General features: G+C 34.8%; 1 protein-coding gene across 3 annotated transcripts in view; it reads left to right on the top strand.

Annotated features, from left to right (window-relative positions):
- Positions 1–457: 457 nt before the first annotated feature.
- The window catches only part of LOC134854188 (uncharacterized), a 39,982-nt gene continuing 24,232 nt past the window's right edge, over positions 458–16,207 (top strand). Inside the window, exon 1 of one of the 3 annotated variants that reach the window (XM_063870341.1) lies at positions 458–536. The gene's annotated coding sequence lies outside the window, so the exon portion shown is untranslated. Of the gene's footprint in view, positions 537–598; positions 858–16,207 lie in introns of those variants that run through there. The other 2 variants (XM_063870343.1, XM_063870340.1) reach the window with 2 other exon arrangements.

Raw genomic sequence — 16,207 nt, 5'->3', positions numbered from 1 at the left:
TTGACACATCTATACGTGATATCACGATGTTAATGAATTAAGCCCAAAATAACGAGCAAAACTAAATTGAAAAAATTAACTGATGTACTGCTTGAAATGTTTACAACACCAGTGAAACCTTCTTTTCCATGTCAAAATTTTTTCTTCAATTTTAGTTTTCTGATGAATCTGATGAAAATATTTTGTTCAGTATCTTGTAAACAGTATTTTGATGCTGCAGATCTAAAAAAAAGAAATTTGAGAGAGAAAAAATCAACTGAGATCAATTATCATAAATTAGTTTCTGAACTGAGAAATCGTTACCAAATTTCAAATCGTTACCAAATTTATGTGAATTATCTTTGGTCACAGCGTCCAATATAATTTAATGGTTACGTCAGGGGCAAAGGTTTCGTTTTTCAGACGTGTAAAATAGTCTCTTGAGAGCTCATTTCAAGAACTTCACTAGCAATTGCAAGGATGTGATTTGAATTCCAATTAACCAGTTGCCTAGTTTTTTTTCGTATTTGCTTTCCTATTTGAATTTATGCAAACAGGTACGTCTATTGCAGTTCACTTTCTGAAAAATTCGTCTGCAGATTTTTTTCCGCTTTTTTTGTTATTCGTATTAGTGACACAATTGCCTGAACAGATAAACAAATTGAACATGCATTTTTTTACTTTTTATAATTGGTTCGTCAAAAAGTGACGCAGCAGCCATAGTAATTGTTGCTTATCCCCCTAATGAAAGCAAATGGGTAAAAAACCATTGCAAACACAGAGGTGATTAAAATGGATACGCTTTTAATCAACCAAAAATATAGCAGAACAATAAGTTCTGCGTTGTATTTCAAACTCTCATAATTGTCAGATTGCAGGTAAGAATTTTATTTTTCAGCTTAGAAATTCCAGTTTTTATACATACTATTAAAAAGTAGTTCGTTAAACCGTCGAAATTGTTATCCAAAAAAATCTCACAGACCAGCACAATTTTTCCGTTAAGTTATTCGAAATTAATAGCATCAAGTCTGCTCGTTTTTCTTCCCTTTTGCATTTTTCAGGTTGTTCACAAAGAAAGTTTTTGAGTTGAAAAGCAAAAAAAAATTGGTATACCAAATTGATATCGGAAGAAAAAATGTTTCGTAATTTCCGTCAGTCTCGATTGATATATCTGGTCCGCTAGTTTGGAAAAAATGTCTCGTCTCTAAGGTTTGATCTGGTACTGTCTCTAGAGTCAGATCAAAGACCGTTTTGAGGAATTCATATTTTTTGTATCAATAATTTTTAGGTCGACCAAAGTGATTATCTAAGCTCTCTTTAGATATCCATAGAACTTATTTCGAATTCAATGTTTGCAGCTATACTTTCATGGGTTATTTGGCATATTTTGGATTGTTTTTCCCCAAACAATTTTTGTCGCATACTGCCCTCGCAGGTCAGAGTTTCAATTGTTTGACACAAAAAAATTTTGAGGCGGTTCGGGTGAATTTTTTTGGCGGAACACAAGAACACAAATGCAACTAAATTATGGTGACCTCCGAGGTTTGTTGGACTGATTGTTGGACCCCCAGTCTTCAGATTACAATTCTGATCGGCATGTCACTTCGATCAGACTGAGGATTGGAGTTCAGACTGAAATTTCATTTTGCTTGATCAAAAAGGGATCTTACTCCTCCATTTAACGACACCCAACTGCTTTCATCGAGTAGTACCGGGAGTCAATGCTTTCATCGAGTAGTACCGATCAAACAAGTTCACCTGATAAGAAATGATATGCTGCAAGCTTCTTCAGGTAAGTAGTATTAGAAATGACAGGTGATTTTGGAGAGGAAAACGCGTCTGCCAATTTTTCGTCTGTTGAATAGCGAGATTTAAAATCATCGGTTATCGAATCTAATGAACAAAATAATAATTAAATATTACTCCTCCAAGTTAAACATGGCTGCCAACGCGCACGATTGCATCAACTTCTGCAACAATTCATTATGCTGGTACGGATCTGATCTGAAGGATTTCACCTCCATTTGGGCCCTTGTGAACTAACAAAAAAGCATGCTTTTTCGAAAAGTTCACGCAAAGCACAAGTTTTCCTCCGCCCTAACAAATGAGCTGTCTGAACTCGAAACTTGTTATGGTTCACTGATGCAGGTAGCACCAGTAGATTTGGGGGGGGGGGGGGGGGTGGGGGTGGGGGTGGGGGTGGGGGGTTGCGGGTTTGGGGGGTTGCGGGTTTGGGGGGTTGCGGGTTTGGGGGCGGGGGACGTACTCTTCTCCCTCAGGGGTTCGACCCCATTACCGATCTGAAGTGTCCGCCTTTGTACTAACTCGAGACATCCATTTTTGGCTGACTGACCTTAAAATTTTTAATCGATTATAATGAATCATAATCAATTTTTTCTTAGTTTATTCTGAAAAATTCCTACACAGTGCAGTATATTATTCAAAATTAAACAGTCGTTTTTCGTTAATACATATTATATCAGATACAGCAAGACTTACTTTGGCTTTGAAAGTAATTACTTCGATTTCAATTTTTGGTTCTCATTTTTTTCTCATTAAAATTTCAGATTCTCATTTTTTAAACTAATTTTGAGGGGGAGTTTTTTGGCCTGTTTTTTTTTCAAAAATTTGACTGCGGCGCAGAAAATTGTTCACAAAATATGGTTCTTATAGTATTTTCGGAGAGCTCGGAAAATCAAATAGGTCGCCAAAAAATGGTCTGCCAATTTTTGAGAAAATCGCCCCCCCCCCCCCTTACAAAAAATCTTTTTTCGCACGCCACTGACTATATTGGATTACCGAGACTCTATAAATTTCAAAAATATTCGATTATAATCGATTAAAGAGGGATTACAATCTTATTTTTTGCCAAATCAAGAAAAATCAATTTTAATCGATTATAATCACCTATATTGGGTTGTTATTTTTTTTGTAAATTATTCTGAACACAGCGCAGTATATTCAAAGGCAGCGCAGTTTATTCAAAAATTTACAAGGTAACAGTTGACACCCCCTCCGCTCCCCGCTTACACATCCTTGTTTACATTCCCACCCCTCCATATTTACACGCCCCGTTCACACCCATCCACCCTGTTTGTTTCTAGAGCCTTTTGTTGATTTTAAGAATTTTTTTTTCAATAACTAGCCGTTCTTTCAAAAGGTTTTTGACAATTTTTTTAAATGTGTCAATTTTTGAGGAAAAGTTGCTATCTTTATAAGAGATAAGATTGCTGCAAGATAGTAGAAATTCTCTATAGATCATATTAAAATTTTAAGACAGGGGAAAATTTTGTAGCTGAGGACGAATTTTTTTCCCATACTTTTCCCAGTCAGGTTCACAACAATGATAAATTACGTTTAAAAACTGCGTGTAATTTTAGTATTTGCGCTAAAATGAGGAGAGCTTTTTTTCCAGAGCAAAAAAGTAGCTTTTTAAAATAATTTTTGTTATGTTTGTTCCTTTGAAAACCTTAGGAAATTAAATTTGTTCCGCCACATTTACATTTTGTTCCACTACGCATCCTTGAAAATGGCCGCAGGTAAATTGTGTTTGTTTCAAAACTTGTTTTTTTTCCTAGATAATAATAGCTGTATCGGTGAGTTTGAACTATATGATTTTATTGTTCCGGCTTTCGTAACAAAAGTAACGAAATAGTTATGCTCGGTGTGTTTTTTTTCTACTTCAGACACTTTTCGACTTTCTAACTAGCCATTTTTAACAACTTTTCATATATAATTCAAAATTTATTGTAGTTTTGAAAATAAATTTCAAGAAATAATTTAAATGTGATCCCTTTTTGTAAAGTTATGGGGTTTAAAGGTTGCCATTTTGGGCAATTTGGGACAATTAACGCTCGATACATTTCGCGCTATTAACGCGTAAGCTGAGATTTAATCCGTCTTCGATGGAATCCTTCGAAAATGATTAAAGGAAGCTGATTTGATACTAGGAGCGTAATTTATCCATTTGTACTTTATATGACGCGTGGGGGATGATTTTCACAAAAAATCTCAAATTAACCGAAAAAAAAACATTTCGTTTTATTCTATTACATTTAATTTTTTCACGTAATTACTGCTTCATAGACTTAAAAACGCAGTCTTGAACATACAGGGCTTCGCCCTGATACGAGCACTCTCGTTTTTAGTGTCCTCGTCAAATAAGGATGAGTACCGCCCGCTACTTTTCTTTTTCTGTTTGGCGGTTGGGACAAACTGAAGCGCAATCAAAATTGAGGGCGTAAAAACGAAGCCACGTGTCAATAAGCACACCAACTCACATTTATATACACTTATTCAACGAAATAGATGACTCGTTAGGGGAAAGATAGGTCAAGTTTTGTTTTGTTGAAAACTCTGCAAAAACCATCTTATTGCAAAAGAAATAATTAAGGTAACAAAATAACTGCAATCTTTTACATGCACTATAACTACCGATGCAAATGCCAACAGGCAGGCCAACAAGGAAAATAGAAAACTATACAAGTCATCAATCCTTTGACTTAATTATTATAAATTCGACATAACGTGTGGTATAAAAATCAAAAACCGCGGGGGATAAAAAAAACAAAAGAATTTTTAAAAGTGGTTCATTGTTTTGAAGCAGTTGAAAGATTTTTTTGAAAGTTACAGCAGACGTCAAGTTAGTTTGGAACAGTCAGAGCTGCATTTCATTTTTTTCGAAACAATTAGTTTTGGATTTGTTTTTAAGCAAACCGAGGCTGCTCGTATATCATAGCAAAGCCCTGAATATTCAGATTTCCCCTTAACACGTCTAAAATAGCTTTTGCTAAATAAAAACTGGCTAAAATACAAATTTTTGACGACCACATCAAGTATAAAGGACTGCAGTTTGATTTGAGTTATTATGCCTCATTAGCTTACCTTATCCAAATTTGGAACGATTATGATTGCGAGAAATTTCGCATGAATTTTACGCGCAATAAAACCATCAGACTTAATTGAGCAATGGCAAGCAAAATTCCCGCACTCAGTAAAAAAAGTAAACAAGACTGCTCGTATCAGGGCGAAGCCCTGAATATTCCAACTGCCTTTTAAGGTTTTATTGAGCAGTAATCACATCAAAAAATTAAATGTAAAAAAATAAAATGAAAAAAAGTTTTTTTCTAAAATTTGAAAATTTTCATGATAATCAACCCCCCACACGCCATATAAAACACAAAAGGCTAGATTTTGCTCCTTGTAACAAATCAATTATGGCAAAAAACTTCTTCCAAAAAATTTGGAACGATTTTAAGACGGATTATTTCTCCGCCCACGCGTTAATAGCGCGAAATATTTTGCGCGTTAATTGTCCCAAATTGGCCAAAATGGCAATACTTAAACCCCCATAATTTTATGAAAAATTACCACAGGTGAAATATATTTTCAAATAACAACAATAGCTTTCGAGTGATATAAAAAATTCCGTCAAAAATGGCTAAATGAAAAGTTGAAATTTGTCTGAAGAAAAAAAACCCCGACCACCCCGAGCACAAATATTCCGTAATTTTCGTTAACTCGGAGACTGCTTATTGATTGAACAAAAACTCACCTAGACATGAGCTTATTTTTAGCGATGGCGATGTTGCAATGGCTCAGAGTGCAGATTTCACCGCAAGTGCGATTTGAACCGAGAGTTGTATGCAGGAGGAGTCCCTTCACAACCATATACATCACCAATGAGATCATTTTTTGTAGTTTTTTCATCATTTTTAAGTTCACTAATCGGCTTTTTTGATAAAAAAATGTTTCCATATTTACATCCCGGATACACATTATACGCAATCCAATGACTCGAACAGTAAGAGATTTAATCCCTAAATCCGAGGGATTCTAGGTTGAGACTAATGGCTGACAAATCTTTGAAGCATTACGTTTTGAAGCCAGCTTTTCAAAAGTGCTGAACAAGGCAACCGGTTTCAGGCTCAGGAAGAAGGTCAAGTCCAAATGTAAAAAATATACAGCTTTCAGATATTGTATATTGTATATTATAATCTAACAATAATAGATTATAATGGATTTTTATTGTCCCTCTCCATAAATTTCAAAAAAAATTGATTATAATCGATTAAAAGTAGATTATAATGTTACTAAAGGGGACGCCTTTTTTCAGGGATTCGACCCCTTGTCTACCCAAAGGGTTCCCTTTTTGTACTGTTTTGAGATATCCATATTTGGCGACAGACATTTTGGCCTTTGGTGCCAATAAAAACTAATTTTGAGTGGGAGCGCGCGCCAAAAAAAACGCGATTTTTTGGTGAAATTTTTCCAACAAAAAGTCGAAATTTTTTTTGGCAACTTTTTGAAAATCCGCCTCCACCCGTCGAGAAAATCTCATATCCGCCCCTATTTTACTGATTTCTTACTTTATACTGATTTTTACTGTGTTTTCATGCAGAATAGTTAAATTATAATCCATTATATTTCATTTTTCTTGTAAAATAATATTTTGTTAGAAAAAGGGATTATAATCTATTATAATAGATTATAATAGATTATAAGAGATTATAAGAGATTTTCGGAAAAATTATAGTCAATTATAATTGATTTTAATTCATTAAATTGTCGCCAAAAATGTTATCATTATAATAGATTATAAATCGTTTAAACATCTGAAGTTGGCGCTTATAATTAATTATAATTTTTCTAAAAGTATCGATTATTTTCTCATTTTACTGAGTGCTGGTTGCTCGGCAGTCAAAAAATACCACGTGGATCCATACTATGTCCAAATTTTCTGCTAAAATTGGTAATTGGGAGTATAAATAACAGCCCCGAGCGAGAAAACATATTCCTCACTTTCTTCGATAGTAGGAACAAAAATATTCCAAGATTAGTTAGCCCCTGCGCGCGTGGTAATTAGGTATTTTTGTGTAACCGTCTAATGTAAAGTTCATCGTTTGTTTCGCTCTTCGCTCAATTTTAGTCTGAATGGCAAAATTTGGGAGATGTTTGTGTTTACCTGGAAAAGATGTTTTATGAATTCCAAATTCAGACTCAAATATTTCAATTTCGTTTACATGGTACAAATTCTACGAGCATTCTTTGAGGTTCTAAAACTAGAGAAAAGAAAGTCTGTGAGACTCATCAGGATTGCACAATAGTGAAAAAGAAATAGCTCATCGTGGAAATTGCAGCTCCTAACATCATCTTGGTATAGTCTCTAATCTTAATTTCCACTTACAACTTGCTCTCAATCTGTGCCTTCTCAAAGCAAAAAAAACCATGTCTTGCATTACAAGCTAAGAGCTGCATATAACAAAACATCAAGGTCGCTTTCATTTTATTTGCTGCTCGACAACTAAAAAATCTGGTGTCACCTCTTGCAGCCACCTGCAAAATATCTGAAATACTCACACTTAAAGCATCCTTGCTTTCTGGGCTTTTGATTTGTTTGAATAGTTTGGACCACTGTTTTCAGCTCTATCCTTTTTCGCAGCTTGCAGGGTTGTGTACTCACGTACAGTCTTCTCGGGTGTTCTTTGTGTCTTATCCTTGTTCTCAGCTCTGAAATTTATTTAATCGCTGAAATTTCTAATGCAGAATCACATGTTCTAGCTGTCTGGCAGTTTATTGATCACGAGAGAACTAACGCCGGTATAGTCTTACCAGTTTGCTCAACAGGATAATCAGCTCTTGCGTGTTATCAGAGTACCCATCGAAGTTCTTTCAGGACTCAAAATTTAAAAGCATAATATTTTAGGACTCAAAATTTAAAAGCATAATATTTTAGCACGCAAAATTTAAGAGCAATTATGATTAAAGTGTTGGGGTTAGAGACTGAGATTGGATATGAGGCTTCAACCGATGATAGAGAAGATGCAGTCGTTGAAAAAGAACAAATTGAGAAAATTAATAAAAAAACGAATGAACAAACAGGGCCACAAAAGTACCCTGTTGCTAAAATGCGACTAACTAACTAATTAGTATACGACCACCATTCGAACGTTTTTTATATCTGATGAGTTTTTCTTCTATCTGACCTCAGTATAGTCTGGAGCCAACACAGAAGACTCCCCACAAATATACATATATATACCCGGGTTGCCCACCATAGAAAATAATGCGCAACCATACACATTATACGCATGGCTTATCATGCGTCGCACACATACATTTGTTTCGAAAACCCTTAAAATAGCTTTTTGGGCAATTTAAATTAGTAACAAAATGATTTTTCATCGTTATGCAAGCTGTTGGTAAGATATGAAAAATTTTCACTATGCAAATCATACGTCGCAACATATATGGTGCTATGTATGGAAGACATTTTTCGCATAACTTTTTTTCTCTGGAAAATTGTGAAAAAAGAGGTTATCTGAAAAAAATGATGTAGAAAACGTATCTTTTGTACACTTTTTTTTAAAACAAGGAGTCTTCAAGTTTTAGATGAGAACCACCAAAACAATAGACAAAAATTAGTAAATAAAATGGTGGTATCTCTATAGGTATTTGCAGCAAACAAAGAATTCCCTCATTCTATCGCGCGTTTTGTACATTGTTTTTTTTTTCATTCAACAAAATGAGTTAGGTCCGATGTGGTTAACTCATAGAGTAATTTCGGATAGGGTACACCGTCTGCTCGTCACGCTATCTTATTTTCGGCCGGATAGATTCGTGCAACTTCTTAGTCTAATACCGATCCTAATCTTACTCTTATATCTACTAGTCTCACGGTGTTTAACTAATATCTGCTAGGCTCAATAGATCTAGAGTATACTGGCTTATTGCGGCAGCTGAAGTTCTCTTGGAGAGGCAACTATTTTCTAAGTTAAATTCAAATCTCTTTGGTGCTGAAATTACAAGTAATTTCAGCACTTACAAATAAGTGGGTTGTTAGTTAGATGGATCATGATTGGTTAATATTAAATACTTTACAGTGGTAAAATATCTAATTTATCCAATCATAAAATATAGTTTAGATCAGGTTCCACCCATCCGGGTTTTACAGAGTTTTATAGAATTATCTTTCTGCAATTCAAAGGATGGATGATGAACGTTGGTATTTGACGAACATCGTATTCTTGTCCGGTTCCTCTTGTTAGAGAAGTTCCAGGACGCTGGAGTTAGGGGCATCAATCGTTGTGTATTCTTGTGACAACGACTGTGTTTCCCAACGAAATCAATCTGATTTCAAAATGGTTTGCTATGACGGGTTTTTCTGTATTATGTAGAGAACTTGTTTTTTGTTCAACCTCGATTGGGAATGGCGTGGAGATTGTGCGTGGAGGGGATGCCTTGTAACTCGGATCTGTACGTATACTTGAACATCGAGGTGGTCATTGGTCTAGTTCAATGAAGTCCTTTTCTGCGAAGTCAAGTCGTACTCTAAATCCTTTGAGTTGTGATTGTGGACGGCATATCGGTTGTGGTTAGCCATTCTTGTTCGAGTGTAGTGGGGTCATTTTGTCTTTGGATGTTCGTCTTTGTTGTTGTGTGCTGATCTATATACTGCAAGGTATGATTTACATTTTATAAAATTTTTATTAGTTCAGTTTTTTAATTATGAATTTAGTTAGTTGTTTTCACAAAAGCATTTTGTTTTAGTTCGGTTATTTTGAAGAGTTACTCACCCTTGAGTACCTCTTATTAAAAATTGAAGTGTGCTCACAAAGCGTGGATGTAGCGCGGTGGGTTAGGCCGGCTATAAGCATGCCCAGGACGTCGTTCTCTGGTGGGTTAGGCTAGGAATGGGAGTATGATTTCGTGCGGTTTCTTTAAGAGGTCCTGTTATGTGATAACGTTTTATGTTGGGTTTGTGTTGGTCTTTCTTATGTTCCTTTGGTTGTGTCCTTTTTTCAAAAGTCAAATTGTTTTTGTTATGGGTTTGTTTTTCGACTTTTTTGTGTTTTATTACTTCTTTCTTAGACTTTATAATAGTCTTCAAAAGAATAAATTATCCAGTTTTAAACTGGGTTAATTCGGTTTGGGTACCGTTGGTTTTCTTTTCTTAGTCATGCTGTTATTTTATGATTTGTGGTGTTTAGTAAGCTGCGTTGGTTGGTTTGGTTTAGTATATAATTCCTTTCCAACCGGGTTAAAGGAAAGTTTGAAACTAGTTATCGTGTGTTAGAGTTGTTGAGTGTGAAAACTTGAAACTGAAATTCATTATTTAAACAATTCTTCGTGGGCGAGCTGTGCGAGTTTGGATAGAATTCCTGTGCAAATGAATGAAAATATCAAAAGGTTAGTACTGCATTTTCATTTTATCAATTTATTACATAGAATTTCAATTTTACTGCTTGTGTTTTTGGGGGAAATTTAAAGTTATAAATTTTCATCATATTTAAATTTACTGCTTTATGGGGGAATAATTTATAAATTAATTTACTACATTTGGTATAAATTTTATCAGATTATCTTGTGGAAAATATTAATGAAGTTTAGAATAATTTTAACAAGTTTTTTTTTTTTATTTTTCTTTTCTGTTTTTTGCAGATGATCGTGATATGAAGACTAAAAATCTAAAAAAAAAACATGAGTAAATAATGGTTAATATTAACTTAAATTTATTAGGGAAGAATATTTGTAAATTATACTTACCTGTTAATCGTCTGGGAAAAAACCGTGGGGAAGATGTCGTGTATCATGTCTGAATTTTTTAGTAATTTTGCTAGTATGCGAATGATGTTTTTAGTTTGGAGCAGTGGCCAAAGCAATTGAAGTGCTTTAATAGTTTTTAGTTCTTCGGTGCCTACTGCAAAGTCATAAGGTGTGTTCTGAATGAGATTATATATTTTGTGATTGTATTTAGTATTGTGAATAAATTCTAATATAGGGATTTCTATAGGTTGGATAAATTCATGTGGGATATGGAAGGGTCTGGATTCTTCGGCATTAAAGGTCTTCGTGATGGGACAAAATATATACATTTGTGTTATTGGGTCATAATTGCGGAGGATGCCGTGGAGGTTAGTATTTTGATGCAATAGGTGAAATTTAGAAAAATTGGTGAAGTGTACTTCGAGTTAAGAAACTGAAAACGATGGTGTGGTTGTCTTGATGGAGTATGTAGATCAAAATGATTTTGTATGAAGCGATAGTATGTATATGTGTGAGTTTGTTTAGTGCGTAACATAATGTCGTTTGAACAGTGCAAATCGCGTTCATGTGGTGCAAGGAAGTGAAAGGTTAGTGAAAATAATTGAAATTTTTCTTTAAAACTTTCGTAAGCTTGCATATCAGTTAGTGCTTCAGAAATGATGTGATCATATTTTCTATCAAAAATATTGAGTGTGAATATATATGATGTTTTGATGAAGAATTTTTCTGTTAATTGTGGGTTAGCGAAGCGGTCGTCATCTAAAAATTGGTCTTGATTAGTTCGGATGATATTATGGTCGTAATATTCTATTGTAAATTCGTTAGCTCGGGGTGCAGTGAATGTTTTTAGTGATTTTTTATATCCTATATAAGTAAATTGTCTATGTGTTAGTGGTGTGGTGAGTCGATACAGCATATCTTTATTCTTTTCTATATCGTTATGAGTATTAGATAATGGCAGGCAAAGGGGATTAGTAAAATGGTAATATGTTGTCCAATGAAGTGTAGGCATTAAAACATGTTCATCTACAAAACTACGTGTGTCGTTAGTGTCGTTAGGTGTGTTTAAAGTATATTGTGGGAATGAAGGTAAGGTGATTGCTAGAAAATCTTTCGTGTTGGTGTGGTGTGGATGATTAATATACTCGCAGGCTGTTCCTGGTTTGGTCGGGAACGGATGGTTTGGGAATTTTCTTTTGAAAGTGCGATAAGCTCGGTGATTGCTACTTGATGATTCGGTGGATGTGGATGATTGTGCTAACGATGCAGTATAGGCTGAGGAGGGTGTAGGAGTAGGTGGGTTTGAGGATTCTATTGTGGATGAAATTTGATTTATATTGAGGGTGTTAGGGTGTATTAGCTGTTGTTGTAGGGTGATAAAATTATCGAGTTCTTGGGAGATTTGGGGAGTATCGGGAGAATTAGATGATCGGTCGGAATGAAATGGAGAATAGGTTAGGGTTACTTGTGAAGCATAAGAGGGAGTAGAAACGGACGGGAGTGGATTATTGAGTGGGATCGGTTGAAAAGGGGGCTTTGAAAAAACTGAGGAGTTGGTTTGAAAATTATTGGATGGAGATGGTTCGGAGTCTGCAAATTCGTCAGGGTTTCTATATTAGGGTTATTAAGTTGTGAAATGGAGTATAAAACTGAAGTATTTGAATTAGTATCCGAATTCATGCTTGATGTTATATTAATAGTTGGAAAATCGGGTGGCGGGAAAGCAAAAAGTGGGATTATTGTGATTGGAGTGTTGAGGTTGGTTGGATGGGAGTTTGAGCGGTGTAGGGATCCAAGTTGTCGGCTCATCGTGGGCAAAAAAATTATTATTTTGAGACTGAAAAGCGGTGGTATGGGTTGTTCTATAATTTGTTCTTATGTATTATCATCTTGTGAATGATGTGTCATTATATGTTGTATGGGACTTTGCGATATGTTTGGTCTAAAATTTGGGTTATGTGTTATTGCTAGGCTTCGGAAATTACGTGGGACTAAAGATAATGGATGGTTATATGGTAGGGGTGGCAACTGTGATGCTGTAGGTGTTACTTCTATGTTATTATGTTCTTCGTTGTATGTGTTCTGTGTTGTCGCTATTTTTGTATTATATTCTTTGATTTGTGCGTCTAGAAGAATTTTGTTAAATGATGATAAAAAAATTCCAAAAAATCCTGCAAATAGTATGCGTGCTACACTTGCTTGTCTATTTACTTGTGTGTGTATAGCGCATGTGCTATAAACTCCTTTTAAAAGTGAAAAAAGAAATCCTATAAAGTTAAACATTGCGTATAGGATAGTTAATTTTTCTAAGATGTAATAGGGCCATCCTAGAAAATCGAGAATTTCATTTTTTAGTGTAACAAAGCTAAAAATATTTATAGGTGAAATATCTTGTGGTCTGTATTTTTCACCGTTTAGATATATATAGTCTTTAATGTCTTTAAAATATCCGCTATAATCTTGTGTATAGATATCTGCAAATCCTGCGGTTTCGGCAAGTTTGTGTAAGTTTTGGTCAATTGGTTGTCTTTGTATAGTGTCCATTTGTGTTAATAATTCCTGGAATTGTTGTGTTCTAATGTGGTGTTGGATATCGGATTTTGAATATATTCCAATTGATTGTAAATCAATATTTGGGTTACGAGCAATAGCTCTGATGCTTTCGGGTGAAAATTTTTTGAGTGATTGCATTAACGTGGGGTATGGGGTAAGAAGATAATATTTATCTTCATCAGGGTTCAATTGTACTACATTGTGGCTATTTTCTGATCCACATGGGACTGCGGTATCCCAAAAATATGTTCGTCTTGAAAGTGTGTCAACAAAATGTACTTTATTTTTTATAAAAGATAGGGATTCTTTTATAGCATCTTTTATCTTCAAAAACATATAGTGGTGACACTTTTTTGGTACAAGTATAAAACCATAAAATGTTTCCTTCGTAGTCTAGAAAATTTGATCTATTTCCTGATAGTAAATATCCTGCGTAGGGTATTTTTAACACTGCTAGTGCAAGTGATTGTAGGATTTGTGTCCTTTCTAATTCGCATAGTTGGTGAAGTGTTTCTAATTTGGAGAGTGACATTTCTTGAAAAATTCGACTAATCGTGTATTCTAACTTCATATCTAAATGGATATCATAGTGGATATTACCAAAATAAGAATTATTCATTAGTGATAGTTCTTGTAAACGTGTGCTTCTAGTGTCATGTGGCTTTAGATGTCCACCAGGTTGACCATTACTTTTTTGAAAGTTAACTGGTATATATGATGTCCCCTCATTTATAGGATGACTTGTGGCATAAGGTTCAAATTTTATTTTTCCAGTGGTCATGTCGAAACCTTTTTCGTATTCGACAAGTATTTCAGAGTATTGTGTTTTATAAAGTGGATTTCTGTATTTACATGCAAATTCTGCTTCTTGATAGATTTGGAAACGTGTTAATTTATTTTCTATATCATAAATATTTCTAAATTCATTACTTTGTTTTGTGTTCTTGTAAACGTGTACTTTGATCGTCTTGGGGCTTTAAATCTCCACCAGGTTGACCTGTATTTTTTTGAAAATGAACTGGTATGTATGATGTTCCTTCGTTTAGAGGATGACCTGTGGCATAAGGGTCAATTTTTATTTTTCCAGTGGTCATGTCGAAACCTTTTTCGTATTCAACTAATATTTCAGAATATTGTGTTTTGTGAAGTGGGGTTCTGTATTTGCATGCGATTTCTGTTTCTTGATATATTTGAAAACGTGTTAATTTACTTTCTATATTATGGATATTTCGAAAATCAGTACTTTGTTTTCGTGATGGATGGACTTGTTCATATGGAATTGATTGTATAAAATATTTTTCGTGAAATTTTATCATTCGAGCGTGTATTTTTGCTACTTGAAATGTTGTACATGTGTCTTCGGGGAACCAAACAATTGTTGCTTGTGTCCGTGTTGTAGGATCACAATAACCTTGATCGTTTTTACAAGGTAGTCTAATTCCTTGATAGATCATTGTGTTGTCAGATAAATCGCACGTGAGTTGTATTTTTTCGAGTTGTATTTTCCAATCGAAAAACATTATTTCTTGATATCCTTTATTTTTTGTGTCTGCTTTGCAGTTTGATGGTTTATTTATACCAATGTGTGGTATCCAGTGCTTATCGTGTATGTCATAAGTTAATCTTCCGTGTGCGCCGTTGTATGGGAATTTTTCATCTAGTTTTATATGTCCTTGATATCTTTCAAGTTGTGCTTGTTTTACAGAATCGGCAAAGACTTGAAAATATACTATTTTTCTGTCGGTGTTTTTTATTTCTTGTGATGTTTAATCTGAGTAGCTCGTTTTTGCAATCATCGGGATTTAGATGTAGAAGTCGTTCTATATTACTTTGGTAGAATGATTCGTGGTCAAGTCGGTTTTTATTTACGTTTGAAACTTGTGAACAATGTACTTTCTTTTCGGAAAACGTTGCTGTAAATTTATATCCTATGACTGTTGTTTCTCGGGCTTTTGAATGTAGTGTCGCTATTACATTTGTAGTTTCTATAGCCTGTGGTTCCGCATTGTGATACTTGATTTGTTCCATATTTGTGTAGCGTTTTTTGTTCATTTTCTTCACAATCATAATGTGTACTAATAAGTCTTGGGGTCCTATGCGGGGAGAAGGATTTATGTTCTGATCGGAGATTATTAGAAAAAGGAGTTGGAGAAATATCAATATTTTTAGAATATACATGTGTATGATAATCCTGAGTACGGGTTATAAAATGTGATGTAACCAATTGTCTTTTTGGTATATCTGTCGTATTTATATGTTACTTCAGTTGTTATAAATGGTGGTGGTAGCGATTGAGCTGTTATATTTGGTGGGTTTAATGGGTAAGGATGTTGAGCAATGTTGTTTAGTTTAACCGTGATTTCAAATTTTAATTGTAGACTATTTTGTTGGATTATTTGGATGGTATGGGCACGAATGTCTTCGTGGATATCTTGTCTATACTGTAGTCTATGGAGTGCCCAGTTGTGGACTCGGTTACTTTCCGGGTGTTGTCCAAATAATGGTGGGGGTGCTGTGAACGTGTTCCAATCTAATCTTAAAGGGATATTTGTTGATGATTGTTCTCGATATCTAGCGTCGAGGTCATTTGGAAAATAAAGGGGGGAAAGGCGTCGGTGAAATCTGGCTTAATGATGGTGTTGACGGTAGTGATAATGTTTCTGGTAGTGATGATGATGTTGTTGTATCCGTAGAAATATCTATTGGGTCATTTATTAAATTTGTTTCACCTTGTGTGAATGATTGTGTTGTCCAATATGGTAGTCGTGATGTTTGGTTTTGGGGGTTAAAGGGATTTTCACGTATTTGTTCAGATGTTGGTGTTGAACCTAAGTAATCTGAGGGTATACTTGAGGTGCTACGTTGTGAAAGAAGTGTTGGGTATTCCGGTAATATGCTAATTGGGTTTTCTGGAGTACTTGATGATGGGGATTGGGGTATATCAAAATGAACTCGGGGGGTTTCAACATTTCTATTTTGTCGTGGTTGTATAATTTGTCTATTTGTTTCAACTGTATTTTGGTTTTGAATAAAATTTCTTATTCTACTTAATTCTTGTGGTAGTGTTGGGTACAAGTTATATGTTGGTTCACTTAGAGGTGCCTGTCGCTGAACTGGTTCTAATGGTTCA

This window comes from Symsagittifera roscoffensis, chromosome 9, assembly GCF_963678635.1.
Source record: "Symsagittifera roscoffensis chromosome 9, txSymRosc1.1, whole genome shotgun sequence".
Classification (NCBI taxonomy): domain Eukaryota; kingdom Metazoa; phylum Xenacoelomorpha; order Acoela; family Convolutidae; genus Symsagittifera; species Symsagittifera roscoffensis.
Note: the sequence above shows the minus strand (reverse complement) of the source record. Positions and strands in the feature narration are given on the sequence as shown.